A 19,979-nucleotide genomic window follows, 5' to 3' on the forward strand; every position below is an offset into this window, starting at 1 on the left:
GATTATCTTATTCACATATATTCTTATTATAAAAAATCTATGATTTACGTGTTTGGAATAATTCATCACTAACTTTAGCATTTTATCAACCTCTTTGCTACACAATAAATCTTCCTTTTGTATAGTTTCAAGTTGAGGCTCTAAACAGAGAAGTACCCAGAATGATTCTGCTCACTCCATGAATTTAGCTAAAACCACGACTTAACATGTTTTCTTAAATAGTTCATCCTAAAGTTGCAGAATCGGAAAAAAAAAAAAAGGGGGAAGATAAATTGTAGGTTATTAATTCAAGTAAAAATGGAAGATCACTGATACGGATGTGGGAAAAGAATAGGAAGATAGAGAGAAGATTTTAATATATTTATTAAAGGACGACAACAACAACAAGCCCAGTATAATCCCACTATGTGCGGTCTGGGGAGGGTAGAGTGTACGCAGACCTAACCCCCACCTTGAAAGGTAGGGCGGCTGTTTCCGAAAGACCCTCGGCTCGAGAAAGGAGACAAAGAGAGGAAAAGACAAAAGGTTAGATATGATCAAGCGTATCGAAAACAATATGAAAGCAAGGAATAACAAAGCAAGAAAGTCATGGTAAAAGGAGAATTAACTGCTATAGATAACTATGAAAATGAAAACAATGAAAGTAAATAAGTCATTATAAACCAACAGATACTCGCAGAAATCAAGAGACAAGAAACTATAGAACAACATAACTACTCTTAAGGGAGGATAGACGCGACTACCTACTATCCTTCTACCCTAATATGAGTTCTCCATACCCTCCTATCTAAGGTTATGTCCTCCGTAAGCAGGAAATGCGCCATGTCCTGTCTAATCACTTCCCCCCAATACTTCTTTGGCCTACCTCTACCTCTTCTGAAACTGTCGCTGACCAACCTCTCGCACCTCCGCACCGGGGCATTTTCATCTCTCCGCATCACATGCCCAAACCATCTCAGCCTCGCTTCCCGCATCCTGTCTTCCACTGAGGCTATTCCAACCTTGTCTCGGATGACTTCATTCCTAATCCTATCACTCCTAGTGTGCCCACACATCCATCGCAGCATTCTCATTTCCGCCACTTTCATCTTCTGAACATGAGATTTCTTGACTGGCCAACACTCCGCCCCATACAACATAGCTGGTCTAACCACCACTTTGTAGAACTTGTCTTTAAGTTTCGGTGGCACCTTCTTGTCACACAACACTCCGGAGGCAAGTCTCCATTTCATCCATCCTGCACCAATACGATGTGTGACGTCATCATCAATCTCCCCATTTCCTTGTATAATAGACCCAAGATACTTGAAACTATCTTTCTTCTATATGACCTGGGTGCCAAGCTTCACTTCCACGTCAGCCTCATGTACTATATCACTGAACTTGCACTTCAAGTACTCTGTCTTGGTCCTACTCAACTTGAACCCTTTAGACTCCAGAGTTTATCTCCAAACCTCCAACTTAGCGTTAATCCCGCATCGAGACTCGTCAATCAGGACTATGTCATCCGCAAATAACATACACCATGGCACCTCACAAGTTATTGATTATCTAAGTCATGGTTAGGGCTTTGTTTAGTCAATTAGATCTTAGTCATTAATTTTAACTTATATCGTGTGTTCCTAATCTAAGCTAAAACTTAAAGAAAATGGAGAGAAAGAAATGAAGTGGAGCCCAATCCGAATTCTAACAACTCAACGCAACCCAACCTTTATTTGAAAGTGCTTTTAAAATGTTGGTTCAGCCTAATCCTATGGCTATAAGAGTGCCCTGTATTGGTTAAGAAAATAAGTTATTGTGTCTTTATATAATTTTGATATTCTTTATCTAATGAGTTGGCGTATGAGATTGAGTTTAATTCATGATTCATTTTCTAATATTTGTAATATATCACTTTTTGGCATGATTTCAATCAAATGAAAAAAGAAAAATGTTGTTGCTAGTGATAAACTCATGGTCTTCACTGGATAGCAATAGAGGAAGGGTCAACCTCTACGTTTGGCACCAAGCACCTTATTTGCTATATTGATTTTGTAACCTTGTCTTATTTGTACGCTCCTTAGGAAAACATTTAACTAAAAGGATGATTTGACTATATTATCCTTATTTATTCTTTAATCTTAATTTAATATTACTCTCTATTCCACATTTATTGAGTAAGAGTAAAGGTAGAAACTAATAATAGTTAATTATATCTTGTTTTTTTAAAACGACAACTTATTGAGACCAAATGTCACCGGACCAGTTTGTCCGGTCATGACGGTGAGTAGATAAAACCCTACGTCGGTGGGAACCCTATTCTAGTTTAATTGTAATAGTTTTGGTCTATTTTTGGTGAATTTGTAATTGTGGTAATATAGGATGTTTAGTTCTTTTAGAATAGGGTTACCTTACTAGACTAGTGAAAGAAGGACTTTAATTGTATATAAGGAGGTTATTATGATTAATGAAAGGCAGAAAGAATTCTCCCATTATTCTGGTCTCTCTAAATTCTCGTCCCTGCCTCGATTTTAACATGGTATTAGAGCCACATTAGAAAGAATACAAAAACTCTAAAACAATGGCAAGTGACGGAAACAAAATCAGCGATGACGGCAAAGGAATTGCCGGTGAAGAAAACAAACACCAAAGAAAAATAATTTGTCCCTATGGCATTATGTCGAATGATAATCGTGGAATTGTAGTGACTCAAGTCCAATTAAAGGGTGAAATATTATGAAGAATGGGCAAGATACATGAGGATAGTCCTAAGAGCAAGAAAGAAGTTCGGCTTCGTCGACGGCACGATAAAGAAGCCGGACGAAGAGTCACCGAACTTGGAAGATTGGTGGACTATAAACTCTTTATTGGTGTCATGGATTCATCACACCATAGAACCAACGCTTTGCTCAACGATTCACATAAAAAGAAAGCAGAAGAATTGTGTACGAGTATCAGAGAGTGGTTCGTCGTTATTAACAGACCTCAGATGCAACAACTAAAGGCAGAACTTGTGGAGTGCAGGCAGAAGGGAAGGACCATAGTAGATTACTATGGAAAACTCACTAAGCTGTGGGAGTAATTGGCGAATTATGAACAGATTTCAACTTGTAAGTGCGGAAAATGCATGTGCAATCTAGGAACGGTCCTAGAAACCAAAAGAGAAGAAGCAAAAGTGCATCTTTTCCTCAAGGGATTGGATGAGGTAATGTAAGGAATGGTGAGTTCAAACATACTGGCCCAGGAACCATTGACATCGTTGAACAAAGTCTATTTGAAGCTTGTGCAAGAAGAGCGTGTGAGCGGAAAAACACGGAAAACAGAAGATCGGAGTGAAACCATGGCATTTGTCGTGCAAGGGAGAAACCCTTACCATGACCAAGGTGAAGGGAAAAATGATGGTGCATTCTGCATATATTGGAAGATATATAGACATGTTGTGACAGATGTTTTCGACTCGTTGATTATCCGGATGGTGGCCGGGAAATCAAAAAGGAGACTAAAACACTGAAGGAAGAGAACGAGGACAGCAATAACAGAATAGAGGTGGACTGGGATCGGGTCGTGGAAGAAGCAACTACCGGGCTAACACCGTGATGGCCAAAGAAGGAACTCAGGCGGAGACAGGACCAGTGAACACAAGCGGGACAAGACCTCACAATTTGAGCGATGAGATCCGAAAGACTGTGATTCACGTGTTGAGTTCCCAAGAAATAAACTCAAATGGGAAGATGGATGGTAGATCGAAAACTCATCCTGGATTATTGACTTTGGAGCTACCAACCATGTGGCAGGTAATCCGGAGGAACTGAGCGATCAACGGGACATTCCTAAGTGTCTGGTTGTGTTTCTAGATGGAAGTAGCTTGGTAGCTACTAGAGAAGGAACAACCATGCTACATAATAAGATATAGTTAAAGGATGTCCTTTATGTTTAGGACTTAACGTGCAATTTAATTTATGTGTCACAACTTGTTGATCATTTAGATTGTGAAGTAAAATTTAGCAAAATTATGTATGCTCTACAAGACTCCACCACGAGGAAGCTTCTTAGAATGAATGAGTGTTGAGGTGGAATTTACTATTTTTGGAATATCCTGCGGATACGAGCTATGAAAGCGGAGGCAGTCGATTGGTTCGATCTTTGGCACAAACGGTTAGGGCATCCTTCAGCATAAGTAACGAAGTCTATTACGGTACTAGGCCTAAAAGAGAATAGTATTACATAGACAAAGAATGTGATGTATGCCAAAGGGCAAAGCAAACAAAAAGTATTTTTCCTATAAGTGATTAATATAGCATCGAATATTTTTGAAATGATTCATTGTGATTTGTGGGGACCGTATAGAACCCCTTCTTCTTGCGGTGCTTCATTTTTTTTTTTTTACTATTATGGATGAGCGTTCGTGAGCCGTATGGATTTTTCTTTTAGTCGAGTATCCCAAACCTTGAAGAACGTATTTGCCTTGTTGATAGGCAGTTTGGTTAAAAGGTGAAATTGTTAGATGTGATAATGGAAATGAGTTCACATGTATGAAGACTTACTTCTTCGAACATGGAATTCTTTCCAAACATCTTGCACAAGGACACCACAGCAGAATGGAAGAGTCGAAAGGAAACACTGTCACATTCTTAATGTGGCGCGAGTATTGAGATTTCAGGGTCATCTTTTAATGAAATTATGGGGAGAATGTGTTTTGACTGTGGGTATTTAATTAATAGAACACCATCTTCGGTTTTGAATGGGGAAACACATTGTGAAATTTTTATATGGGGAGGTGCCCCAGTATGATCATTTAAAGATGATAGGGTTACTATGCTATGCACACATAAACGGAAGAACGAGAGACAAGTTTGAGAGCTAGATTTGTCTTAGGATACCCTACGAAAAGAAGGGTTGGATATTTTTTGACTTGGAAAATGATGAGTATTTGGTCTCAAGAGATCTGGACTTCTACGAGACTAAGTTCCCCTTTGCTGTAGGATCGGGTAACTTGGTCGACAACATAAAAGTGATCCCGGATAAAACGGAGGGAGAAAGAGACTAACACTGTCACGACCCGACTAGGGGCCGTGACGGGTACCTGAGGCTAACCACCGAGCACCACTCATTCTACTGCTCATCATACTCGTTAAGCGTTCTTTATCAAATTCATACTCAAATCACAGAAAATCATTGTTCCATTTGGAAACATAATCGCTCTTATATACATAAGCCCTTCGACTATATATATATATATATATATATATATATATATATATATATATATAATAACAACATTGTGAGACCATATAACCCACACATGCGTATCTACGAGCCTCTACTAGAGTGCTAGACATAGGGACGGGACAGGACCCCGTCGTGCCCAAAATATACATATATACAAAAAGATAATCAAAGGCACCTCCAGAACAATGGAGTGCTCTCAAGTCAGCTAATAGCTCCTACGAGTCTGGATCAAAATCACCTCCCTATCTACCTGTGGGCATGAACACGGCGTCCAAAGAAAACGGACGTCAGTACGAACATTGTACTGAGTATGAGAGGCATAAGTAATAATAATACGTCAATGAGATAAAGGAAGCATCAAATAAGGAGCAACTGTAACTGACTGTCAATTATAAAAGAAATAATGCATGCTAGCTTACTTCATAATCATCATCATATCATGTATGCATAAAGGTATAAGCTTCCCGTCCATATAGGTACGGTGTGATAATCATTAGCCTGCGTCCAGTCCTCCCGCGTCCGGGGTACCAAATCATACCGCCCACTAGTGGTGTTGCCCGTGCCATATAGACACGATGTAATCATCTATAAGCTGCCCGCCTTAGCGGTGTTGCCCGGCCGTATAGGCGCGGTGTAATATCATCAACATGTACTCATCATAATGCATGAATAATAACTCAAATATAGCTATACTTTATCGAGGTGACATACGGTCGTGAACCCCCGATTCCATTATGGAACATTTATAAGTATTCTGCCTCACCTTGAAGGAAATAGTATATAAGGTGAGTGTATACAATAAACAACATCATTAACTTTATAGGAACATCATATCATGAACTCTAGAATCTTTAGACTTAAGCTTATCATCATCATTATTGGGCTCGTAATGTATCTCTTATCTCATGTAGCTATTCATGAACATAGACTCTTAGCTTTCCGGGATATAGAGGATTCATGGAGAAGAAGGAAAAATCATGCCATCAGATTCATGCCATAGAAAGAAAGGACTATCCTCACATACCTTTTTCATTTAACTAATCTATCGCTTGCTTGTTCTCCTTCAATGCCCACGTTTTTACCTTCAAGAGAATTCGCATTAACATTAGCTAATCGATTACTTAAACGTGCTTACTAAAGCTAAAGAAAATTGGGCAGCATTTCCTTTGTTTATACTGTTTTCTCCATATTATATATCAACTCCCAAACGTCCATAACAACATCCACAATATCGCAAGCAACAAACATCATTCGTCTATATTACCCACATTTCACCATTTAACTCCAATTTCTCCATAATAATGGTCATAGTTCATTATTGCATTTTCTCACATATAATACTTATTCCATGTTCTAAATGTCATTCACAACATACTTACAATCACAACATACCAATATTCATAATTCACCCCAAACTACTACTCAACAACGACACTATTCACACATTCATGATCCATTTCCTATTTCTTTCTACAGTCCTAGTGTTTTTAACTTTCAACACCTTAAACAACAAGGAATGATCATAAAACTCACCTTAGATAATGGAAGAATAAGCCTTGAGTGGTAATTCTCTTTTTGCACAAAAACCCTAGCTCACTTCCGTTGAGATTTCTTGGCTTAGATGAACTTTGATAGGTTTTCTACACTTGATTTTGTGGATTTGATGAAGTTGATCATGGATTTCTCTTGGTTTCTTATGGATGAATAATGGATAGAATTCTAAAGGGTTCTTGAAGTGTGGAGAGTGGAAATGAAATGAATTAAATGAGGGAGAGGGTCCTTATATCAACTTAAAATCTGTCCCGACCAGATTCTACGGACCAACATACGGTCCGTATAATTTATACTGACCGTATGTCTGGCCGTAGATCTGGTCCAGTGAAGACCCTCATTCTGGGCAAGACATACGGCTGGACATACGGTCCGTATGTTTTATACGGCCAGTATGTTTGGCCGTATAATGCCCCGCTGTCCGAAACTCGTTCTCGTCGACTCGTTTGATCTCCAATCCTTATGGAACCTTCTTGACACTTGATTAACACCTCAATACCAATCTAAGGGACATTATCACTCTTCTCCAAGACATCATTACACCATCATTAACTCGTCGCTCATAATTTTTACCCGACACGCAACATATCCTTTGCTTTCCTTGACAACCTTCTTCCCTTAAGCCAAATGTCTTTGAATATCGATTAGGATCATCAAATGCTATACCTTACTTATCAAAACATGGTATACATCGTGCCCTTCGCTAGCCTATTCACTGTACGTTAACGGGAAATTTTCCAAGGCGTAACATTCTTCCCCCCTTTTGGAATATTCTTCCTCGAATGTTAAACACTCAGGAATTCTACAAAAAATTTGCCAGAGTTTCCCCTGTAAAATGGCACTACCACCCAGTCACAAAAACCTATAATAATATTGCCTCACAGGGCTACAACACAATAGCACTATAAATTGTCCACACACGACCAAAAGCATGAAAAGAAAGCATACATACCTCATAATCTTGGTGTCTCATCGTGGATCTCTTCTGGGGGTTGGAATAAGTGCGCGTATGTGGATTTCATTTTCTCTTCCGCCTCCCAAGTCATTTCTTCTCGGTTGTTATTTCGCCATAAGACTTTGACTGAATCTACTTCCTTATTTCGAAGTCTCTGTACTTGCCTGTCTAATATAGCAATGGGTACTTCTTCATATGCTAGCTTTTCGGTCACTTGAACTTCATCTATCAGATAATCCTCGTAGGATTTCCAACACACTTGCGGAGCATTGAGACATGGAAGACTGGATGGACTGATTCAAGCTCTGAAGGCATGTCCAATTCGTAAGCTACATGACCCACCTTACGGATAATTTTATAGGGTCCAATGTATCGAGGACTTAACTTCCCTTTCTTGCCAAATCTCATCACCCCTTTCAGTGGAGACACCTTCAAAAATACCCAGTCATCAATTTGAAATTCCAAGTCTTGCCGGCGGTTGTCCGCATAAGATTTTTGGCGGCTTTGGGCTGTCAACAATCGATCTCGGATCACCTTGAATTTTTCTACCGCTTGCTGAACCAACTCAGGGCCTATTAGTTGTACTTCTCCTATTTCAAACCATCCAATTGGGGATCTACACTTCCTTCCATATAAAGCTTCATATGGAGCCATTTGGATACTGGAATGGTAGTTATTGTTATATGCGAACTCAATCAGAGGTAAGTGATCATCCCAACTACCACCGAAATTTAGAACACATGCTCTTAGCATATCTTCCAAGGTCTGAATAGTACGTTCGGCTTGCCCATCAGTCTGCGGATGAAATGTCGTGCTAATCTTCACTTGAGTACCTAGACCTTCTTGAAAAGATTTCCAGAACTTGGCTGTAAATTGCGCTCCTCTATCTGTGATAATGGATAGCGGAATACCATGGAGTCGCACAATTTCCTTGAGGTACAACCTCGCATAACCTTCTACTGAGTATGTGATTCTGACTGGAAGAAAAAATGAGTTGCTTTCGTCAATCTGTCCACAATCACCCATATAGAATCATACTTGCCTCGGGAACGAGGTAACCCCACAATAAAATCCATGTTGATCACTTCCCATTTCCAAGTAGGGATTTCCATTGCTTGCAATAATCCTCCTGGCTTTTGATGTTCGATTTTCACTTGCTGGCAATTTGGGAATTGAGCTACAAGTTGTGCTATGTCTCTCTTCATGCCATCCCACCAATATATCAACTTGAGATCATGACACATCTTGGTTGCACCTACATGAATATAATTCCGAGAATAATGAGCTTTTTCTAAGATTTAACGGCGCAATTCTGCAACATTCGGAACACATAGCCAGCCTCGGTATCTAAGACTTCCATCCGTGGAAATTTCTAATGAATATTTCTCTTTTTCATGAGATGTGTCTCTGTAATGGCATAAAAGAGGATCTTCATACTGACGCTCTTTCACTTCCATATTCAGGGACGAAACTGTGGGATCATTAGTATCGATTCCTGCACCACCTGAATCAATTAAACATACTCCAAGATTAGCTAGTTGGTGGAGCTCATGAACCATTTCTTTATTTCTCGGAGGAAATTCACATAGGCTGCCCATTGATCAGCGGCTAAGCGTATCAGCTACTACATTTGCTTTTCCGGGGTGGTACAAAATGCTCACATCATAATCCTTTAATAACTCTAACCACCGCCTCTGCCGCAGATTTAACTCCTTCTGCTTGAAAATGTATTGAAGACTCTTGTGATCTGTATAAATATCGACATGCACACCATACAAGTAATGCCTCCACATTTTTAATGCATGAATGACTACAGCCAATTCGAGATCATGAGTTGGGTAGTTCTTTTCATGTTTCCGCAGCTGTCTCAAAGCATAAGCAATTACTCTACCGTGCTGCATTAACACACATCCTAACCCAACACCGGAAGCATCACAGTACACAACATAACCATCTAGCCCTTATGGAAGTGGTAAGACTGGAGCTGAGGTTAATCTGTCCTTCAACTCTTGGAAGCTGCGTTTACAAGCATCATTCCATTGAAATTTAACTAACTTCTGGGTTAACTTCGTCCATGGGGTAGAAATAGAGGAAAATCCCTCTACGAATCTTCTATAGTAACCTGCTAATCCCAGAAAACTATGAACTTCTGTAGGCGTCGTAAGCCTTGGCCAAGTCTTCACAACTTCGATTTTCTGAGTATCAACTCGAATGCCATCATCTGAAATAACATGGCCCAGAAATGTCACAGAATTCAGCCAAAACTCACACTTTGAAAATTTTGCATATAATTCTCTGGTTCGAAGAATTCCAAGAACAATACGTAAATGATCGGCATGTTCTGATTCTGTGCGAGAGTATACCAGAATATCATCAATGAACACTATCACAAATAAATCCAAGAAGGGCCTGAATACATTATTCATCAAATTCATGAACACTGCCGGAGCATTGGTTAACCTAAACGACATCACCCGGAATTCGTAATGGCCATATCTCGTTCTGAAAGCTGTTTTGGGAATATCTTTTTCTCTAACTCTCACTTGATGATAATCCGACCTCAAGTCTATTTTGGAAAACCACTTGGCACCCTGTAGTTGGTCAAACAAATCATCAATCCTTGGGAGAGGATATTTGTTTATTTATTGTCACCTTATTCAACTGCCTATAATCGATACACATTCGTAGGGAACCATCTTTCTTTCTCACGAATAAGACTGGTGCTCCCGACGGCGATGAACTGGGTCTAATAAACCCTTCTCAAGAAAATCTTTCAATTGTACCTTTAGCTTTTTCAATTCTGCCGGAGCCATTCGATAAGGAGGAATAGAAATAGGCTTGGTGTCCGGCAACACATCAATGGCAAAATCAATCTCTCTTTCTGGAGGAAGGCTTGGAAGTTCATCTGAAAATACATCCGGAAATTCATTCACTACCAGAACGGATTGGAAAGTTGGCGACTTTGCTTCGGTGTCATGAACTCGGACTAGATGATAAATATAGCCTTTAGCTATCATCTTTCTTGCCTTAAGGTAAGAAATAAACCTACCTTTTGGAGATGCTGTATTACCCTTCCATTCAAGCACGGGCTCTCCCGGAAATTGAAATCGAACCACTTTCATTCGGCAATCCACACTAGCATAACATGAGGCCAACCAATCCATTCCTATAATCACGTCAAAATCTAACATTTCCAGCTCAATTAAATCAACTTTGGTCTGGCGATTGCATATCACAAGTACACAATTTTTATACACTTGTTTAGCCGTCACGGAATCACCAATCGGAGTAGATACCTCAAAAGGTTTAATTGGCTCAGGTTTCACCCCAATACAACTAGCAACATACGGGGTAATATAAGATAAGGTAGAACCCGGATCTCTCAATGCATACACATCATGGGAAAATACAGATAATGTACCTGTAACCACATCCGGGGAGGACTCAAGATCCTGTCGTCCGGCTAAAGCATACACACGGGGCTGAGTGGCACCTGAAGTAGATGCTCCCCCTCTGCCTCTACCTCGACCTGCTGGAATCTGAGGAGTCTGTCCTACCGGACGCACTGAAGATGAACCAGCCACGGATCCTGTGGGCTGAACCCCAACTCTACCACTCATCGACGGGAAATCTCGCATCATATGCCTAACCCAGTCGCAGGCATAGCAAGCATCCGAACCTTGGTGACACTGTCCGGAATGTAATCTACTGCACTGGCTGCATCGCGGTACTGGGTGTCTCCTCTGGCTATAATCTACCCCAAGCTGAGAATCTGAGGCCCTCGAACTCTGACCCTGTCCTGAACAAAAGGAGCGATCAATTCTCCTACCCGTAAATCGTGGAGGTGCACTAGTCCCCGACTGGCCTGAGTGTCTAGAATGTGTCTGCCTTGATCCCCCTCTATAATCACTTCCTGCCCCCATAGATCTGGCCTTCTTGCTTTGCCTTCTATCGATATCACGATCACCCCTTTGCGGAGGTTATTGTCTTTCTAAATTCTAGGCATGGGCTTGTATTCGGGAAATATTCATCCCATCTTGCAACGAAGCCGTCAAACAATCCTTAAATAAATGTGGCCTTAAGCCACTCACAAACCTGTGTACCCTATCTCCCATATCGGCTACCATAGTCGGGGCATATCTAGCCAATGAGTTAAACTGAAGGCTATATTCTCGGGCACTCATATTTCCTTGCTTTAGATTTAAGAACCTATCCGCTCTAGCTCGGCGGACCTCGGGTGACAAATAGTGGTGGATGAAAGCATCTACAAATTCTTGCCACACGGGAGGAGGCGCATTTTCTTTTCTTGATGCTAGCCAATTATTGTACAACAATACCGCCACATCTCGGAGTCTATAAGATGCCAACTCCACAGATTCAATTTCGGAGGCATGAATAATCCTCAATGTTCTCAGCATCTCATCAATAAAACCTTGCGGGTTTTCATCCGGATTTGACCCAAAAAACTCTGGAGGATTCAAACTCATAAAATCACGGGCTCTGGTACTAGCTGCCCTATCATTCGAACCCGCATTCTACCGTTGTGCCTGGGCAGCAACTAACTGTGTCAATGGATGGATAGCCTCGGTCACTTGTTGACCCAAAGCAGCCGGTGGAGGGACTGGAGCTGAAGCTCCTCCTTGTTCTTCTACATTGGGCGGGGTGGAGGAAGTATTAGATGGGGCCTCATTATGTGACTCGCCCTCTTCTACATTCATTGGCAGCTCTCTTTCTACCCGCCTTTTCATTGTAGTCTTGCCCTTCTGGGCGGCTGTAGCTTTTCCCTTTGGCGGCATCTCTGAAATCATAGCACACTATTAGGGAGGAGAAAATCTGTAATACAGCTCTATCGCACGATCTCTTAAGATGAAAGATGGTCGTTTTTCTTAAATGCACTGTAGCCTCCTGTTTATTAGTGTGGCGCGCAACACACCATAAACAAGACTCTACTAGACACGGCTCGTAGACATTTCCTAGGACTGAACTGCTCTGATACCACTTTTGTCACGACCCGACTAGGGGCCGTGACGGGTACCCGGGGCTAACCACCGAGCACCACTCATTCTACTGCTCATAATACTCATTAAGCATTCTTTTATCAAATTCATACTCAAATCACAGAAAATCATTATTCCATTTGGAAACATAATCACTTTTATATACATAAGCCCTTCGGCTATTAAAATAATATATATATATATATATATATATATATATATATATATATATATATACATATAACCCACACATACGTATCTACGAGCCTCTACTAGAGTGCTAGACATAGGGACGGGACAGGACGCCGTCGTGCCCAAAATATACATATATACACAAAAGAATAATCAAAGGCACCTCCGGAACAATGGAGTGCTCTCAAGTCAGCTAATAGCTCCTACGAGTCTGGATCAATATCACCTCCCTGTCTACCTGTGGGCATGACCACGACGTCCAAAGAAAACGGACGTCAGTACGAACATTGTACTGAGTATGAGAGGCATAAGTAATAATAATACGTCAATGAGATAAATGAAGCATCAAATAAGGATCAACTGTAACTGATTGTCAATTATAAAAGAAATAATGCATGCTGGCTTATTTCATAATCATCATCATATCATGTATGCATAAAGGTATAAGCTGCTAGTCCATATAGGTACGGTGTGATAATCATTAGTCTGCGTCCAGGCCTCCCGTGTCCGGGGTACCATCTCATGTCGCCCACTAGTGGTGCTGCCCGTGCCATATAGACACGATGTAATCATCTATAAGCCGCCCGCCTTAGCAGTGCTGCCCGGTCATATAGGCGTGGTGCAATATCATCAACATGTACTCATCATAATGCATGCATAATAACTCAAAGATAGCTATACTTTATCAAGGTGACATAAGGTCGTGAACTCCCGATTCTATTATGGAACATTTATAAGTATTCTGCCTCACCTTGAAGGAAATAGTATATAAGGTGAGTGTATACAATAAACAACACCATTAACTTTATAGGAACATCATATCATGAACTCTAGAATCTTTAGACTTAAGCTCTTCATCATCATTATTGGGCTCGTAATGTATCTCTTATCTCATGTGGCTATTCATGAACATAGACTCTTAGATTTCCCGGATATAGAGGATTCATGGAGAAGAAGGAAAAATCATGCCATCGGATTCATGCCATAGAAAGAAAGGACTAGCCTCACATACCTTTTTCGTTTAACTAATCTATCGCTTGCTTGTTCTCCTTCAATGCCCACGTTTTTACCTTCAAGAGAATTCGCATTAACATTAGCTAATCGATTACTTAAACGTGCTTCCTAAAGCTAAAGAAAATTGAGCAGCATTTCCTTTGTTTATACTGTTTTCTCCATATTATATATCAACTCCCAAACGTCCATAACAACATTCACAATATCGCAAGAAACAAACATCATTCGTCTATATTACCCACATTTCACCATTTCACTCCAATTTCTCCATAATTCACCCTAAACTACTACTCAACAATGACACTATTCACACATTCATGACCTATTTCCTATTTCTTTCTACAATCCAAGTGTTTTTGACTTTCAACACCTTAAACAACAAGGAATGATCATAAAACTCACCTTAGATAATGGAAGAATAAGCCTTGAGTGGAAATTCTCTTCTTGCACAAAAACCCTAGCTCACTTCCTTTGGGATTTCTTGGCTTAGATGAACTTTGATAGGTTTTCTACACTTGATTTTGTGGATTTGATGAAATTGATCATGGATTTCTCTTGGTTTCTTGTCGATGAATAATGGAGAGAATTCTAGAGGGTTCTTGAAGTGTGGAGAGTGGAAATGAAATGAATTAAATGAGGGAGAGGGTCTTTATATCAACTTAAAATTTGTCCCGACCAAATTCTACGGACCAACATACGGTCCGTATAATTTATACTGACCGTATGTCTGGCCGTAGATCTGGTCCAGTGAAGACCCTCATTCTGGGCAAGACATACGGCTGGACATACGGTCCGTATGTTTTATACGGCCAGTATGTTTGGCCGTATAATGCCCCGCTCTCCGAAACTCGTTCTCGTCGACTCGTTTGATCTCCAATCCTTATGGAACCTTCTTGACACTTGATTAACACCTCAATACCAATCTAAGGGACATTATCACTCTTCTCCAAGACATCATTACGCCATCATTAACTCGTCGCTCATAATTTTTACCCGACACGCAACATATCCTTTGCTTTCCTTGACAACCTTCTTCCTTTACGCCAAATGTCTTTGAATCTCGATTAAGATCATCAAATGCTATACCTTACTTATCAAAACATCTTATACATCATGCCCTTCGCTAGCCTATTCACTGTAGTTAACGGGAAATTTTTCAAGGTGTAACAAACACAACTTCGAAGAAGACCAAACTGAAAATGTAGGTACGATCGAAACTAGGATGGATGAAGCACGAACACTGGAATACCGAACCTATAGATCAGCCGAAATTATACCAGACTGTTGGCATTAGATAGACTAACGCATATATGAGTTTTGATGATTGACAAAAGATGAACAATGATTAACCATGATACCATGAAGAAGACAAACCAGGTCTAAACAAAGCTAGACATATGGTTGATTAAAGGAGATGTTCCAAACACAATACAATATCTGAATGAACAAGATGCAATGCACATGGAACTAGCACAAAGACATGATAGATCACAAGAGACAGTTGCAAGCAATGCACATTAATCAGGTCCACAAATATGTTCCATCAGATACAAACAAGCAGACAAGCATAGTCAAAGAGGTGAAGAAGATGGCCTAACCTAGAAACAGAGATGCTCAACATATAGCATGAATGATAGATGAATAGAATAACTAAACAAAGCAAGCATGAAACAAAAGGGAGAGTAAATGACTCAGGAGGAGGAGCAGTTCATTGAAGAAATAAAACAAGTATGCGAAACATATTCCATATCAAAGAGTCATCAGATGCAGAGGAGGAATGATCACAGGTCATCAGGCGCAGTAGATGAATATCCTATCAGCAGATGTAACGTGACTCAGAATCAAAAGACAATGTTCAGAAGGAAGAATTTGTTCAGCTAAAGAATTTACAGATAAAGCATGTGAATCAGGTTTATAGAATAACCAAGTCTGCAAACATGTTCCAACATAGAGTAAGAACAATATCAGAGGCAAAGAGTAAATCAAGATTGAAGGCATAATTTATTCCAGAAATGAATAAATTCATGTGAAGAAGACAGAAACAGAGCTACATAGGATCAATGAAACAAGTCTGTCAACATGTTCCATCATCCATAGCAAAAGCAGACTCAAGAAGAAGTTAGAAGTATGAACATGAAAGAAATGATGAAACAGGTTTGAGAACATGTTCTATCTCAAGAGATTCCGAGGCAGATGAACCAGGTGGATGAATTAGGTTCGTGAACATGTTCCAGAGCAAGTCCTACGACAACTAGGATTAACAGAAGTATGGAAAGAACTTGGCGGTCAAGTATGAAAGATTCCTTGCCATATTTGTTGGGATTAGTAAGCCTTCTACACGCACAAGGAGCGGACTCAACAAGGCAAGAATCCAAATACTACACAAATCCTATGTGCGTGTCATTGATCGACTAGGAAATGGTTTTATGTTTGCCGACCCGCGGAGCATCAATGTTATAAATATCTAGGTCTTTCCAAGAAGAAAGCTTGTGCACCCACAAAAAGAGAGTTCAGAATATTGTGCTGTCAAAAAATATGTCTAGCATATTCAAGAATCCGGGGTTGCATCCCTAGTACACAGAGAAGGATTGATGGAGCTGTTTTACTGAATAATATTTTCCAGTTCGGAAGTCTAGATTTGTGTATTAGGTTGGTTTATCGAGTTGTATCTTTATCAACTTAGTTAGAAGAATTAAAGTAGATACAAACAATTGTAACTCCAAGTAGAAAGTTTACTACTTGGAGATAGCTTGCTAGCCAGTGTTTGGGTAGTAAGGTTGAGGTAGGAGTTAGATTACAGAGATTGTAATTGTAACTTGGAGTTGGCTAATTGTTTTACTGAAGTTGTTGGGGAAATCCTACAATTCCGTAGGTCATGGTTTTTATCACCTTTTGAGTCTGGTGGTTTCCACGTTGTCCTTTACTTACCTACAGTTTATTATTCTGCAAAGACGCTAGCATAGAACAAGTAAAATAACGTGTTCCATTCTTAGGCGAAAATTGGTTACGCATAGGATATGAAGTAGGTCGTGCAACCTAACACGGACAGATACCGGTCTAGCTAGAGAAACCATGGGGGAAATGCAGATGGCAGGTGTCCGGACCAATGAAATTCCCCCGGAAGAACAATTAGGTCGGGATAAATGTCAGAAGCAAGAATTGATTCAGTTGCGTGACTACGTCACTGAAACAGAAACAAAGTCCATCAACGCGTCCACCCGAACCTCAGAAATCCTCAGGTGTGCCTTATCCTTTAGCTCACCATATATCTTGTGATAATATTTCCTCACAACATCAAAGTTTCCTTGCAGCAATCACCGTAGGAACCGAGCCAAAAACTTTCACGGAGGCAATGAAAAAAGAACATTGGAGAAAAGTCATGCAGCAAAAGATCCAAGCATTGGAGGATAATGGAACGTGGACATTAGAAACATTATCATCGGATTAGAAAGCACTCAGATGTAGATGGGTATACAAGATCAAGTACAACTCTGACGACACAATCGAGCGATATAAAGGCCAGTTGGTCATTTTCAAAAATAAACAGGAGGAAGGAATTGACTATAATGAAAAGTTTGTTTCGGTTGCTAAGGTAGTAACCGTTCGTACCTTCCTGGCTGTTGCGGCTGCGAAATTGGGAGTTGCATCAGATAGATGTTCATAATACCTTCTTACACAGTGACCTTACGGAGAAAGTTTATATGAAATTGCCACCGAAATTTCGTGTTCCTAGACCGGGGCAAGTATGTCGACTCCGGAAATCTTTGTATGGTTTGAAACAAGCCCTACAGTGCTAGTTTGCAAAATTGTCAAGTTCTTTAATGAAATATGATTCCAAATAGCTGTACTTGGATTATTCTCTCTTCACGATGCATCGGGGAGGTATGCAACTTAACGTCTTAAAGCCTTCGCCTTCTTCAGTGGCCGACGTTGAAGCGTTCAACGGCGGCCGTAATATTTTGTTACGTTCTACCGCTGTTACGCCAGAATAAAAGGTTCCACACGAGCTCTCGTTCTGCGGCGTGGTGGCAGGACCGCTAGGGGAGTGGCTCCAGGTATAGATAGGGTCAAATAAAGCTATTTGTGCTTAAATTCCTAGCTTGAAAGCATTCTTTGAAGGAAACATTTCGGTAAATCAAGCCTGCGTAGAATACTTGACTTTTCCATGTGCAAGACCACAAAAAGTATTACCCCCTAAAGCTCTATATGGATGACTTGATTATCTCCGGAAACGACCATAGTTCCATTAAACGATTCAAAGACTATCTCCGCACATGTTTTCGCATGATGGATTTGGGCCCTCTAAAGTACTTTTGGGAGTTGAAGTTACGCGTGGACCAATCGGGTTATTTCTCTGTTAACGAAAATATGCCTTGAATATAATCTGTGAGTCTGGGAGCTAAACCAATCAATACTACCATGGAACGGAATCATTATTTGGCATTGGCCGAAGGATCCAATCTGGGAGATCCGAAACCATACCGGTGTCTGGTTGGTAGATTGATATACCTTAGTTTTACGCGACCTGAGCTGTCATATTGCGTGTGTATTCTGTCCCAATACATACAATAACCAAAGAAAGCATACTGGAATGAAGCTCTCTGTTAGTGTGGTGTGTTACTTGAAGATGAACCCAGGACAAGACATTATGATGAGAAAAGATTGTGATCTCCAGCTGTACAGATGGAGTGATTCAAACTGGGCCAGCTGTCCGTTGACTGGAAAATCACTTACCGGTTGATTTATCTCCCTCGAGAATTCACCCGTATCTTGGAAAATCAAGAAGCAGCATATTGTCTCTCGCCCGTCAGCAGTGACAGAATATCGATCAATGACAATGACAGTCTGTGAGTTGAAATGGTTAAAGAGAATTTTGCATCGTTTGAGCGTTGAACATAAATCTCCGATGAAAAGGTACTGTGATAGTCAAACGGCATTGTATATTGCGTGAAATCTGGTGTTTCATGAACAAACTAAACACATTGAAGCTGACTATCACTATGTCGGGGACACGCTCCAATCCGGATTAATACTTCCTAGTCGTGTGTCAACAAGTGAGCAATCAACCAATGTGTTTACAAAGCTTTGGAAAAATCGCAGCATGAATATTTATTTGGCAAGTTGGGCATTCGAGACCCTCATGCTCCAACTTAGAGGGGGGGAGGGGGTGCATTGAGACCAAATGTGACCGGACCAGTTTGTCCAGTCACGTCGGTGAGTACATAATACCCTACGTCGGCGGGAACCCTATTCTATTCTAATTGTAATAGTTTTAGTTTATTTTTGGTGAATTTGTAATAATGATAATATTCGATGTTTAGTTCGGGTTACCTTATTAGAATAGTGTAAGGAGGACCTTACTTGTATATAAGGAGGTCATTATGATAAATGAAAGACATAAATAATTCTCTCATTATTCTTATCTCTCTAAATTTTCATCCCTATCTTGATTTTAACACAACTATTTTGAACCATCTATTTTTTGAAAGGACAGCAAGTAAAATGGACCGGAGGAATATCCGACGTCCAGTAAGAAATCGTGAAAATATCGATGGAGATTAAAGAGTTTTTTTTTCTTGCTTAAAAGACTAAAGAGTTGCACCAGCTAGAAGTTATTTTCACACTGTCATCCGTCATGCATCTTTTCATACCAAAATACTCCTCATATGTTTGCAGTCCCATTCTTAGAAGAAATTCTGAAGTATGTAGAGTACATTTAGCATGAGGGAAATTATTTCCCAGTGTTGATATGATAAAAGATACTTTTTAATAATTTATTTTAATTAACAAGGGAAAAATGATTTTCCTCACTTATAGATAGACTTCCCTCACTTATAGACTTAAGTTAAATTCATATTGCCTACTCCAACTACTAACACTTTATTATTATTATTATTATATAATTTTTTAATAAATACTTTTGAATTTGCTATATTATTATTGTCATTTCATATTTATATTTTCAAAAACACTTACTAGAATTTTTTTATAATTTTGTTTTCATGAAACTAAATTCCGTCATATTAAACAAATTGGTGAAACTTGAGGGAATAGTTAGCTTG

This window comes from Lycium barbarum, chromosome 11 (genome assembly GCF_019175385.1).
Source record: "Lycium barbarum isolate Lr01 chromosome 11, ASM1917538v2, whole genome shotgun sequence".
In the NCBI taxonomy this organism is placed as follows: domain Eukaryota; kingdom Viridiplantae; phylum Streptophyta; class Magnoliopsida; order Solanales; family Solanaceae; genus Lycium; species Lycium barbarum.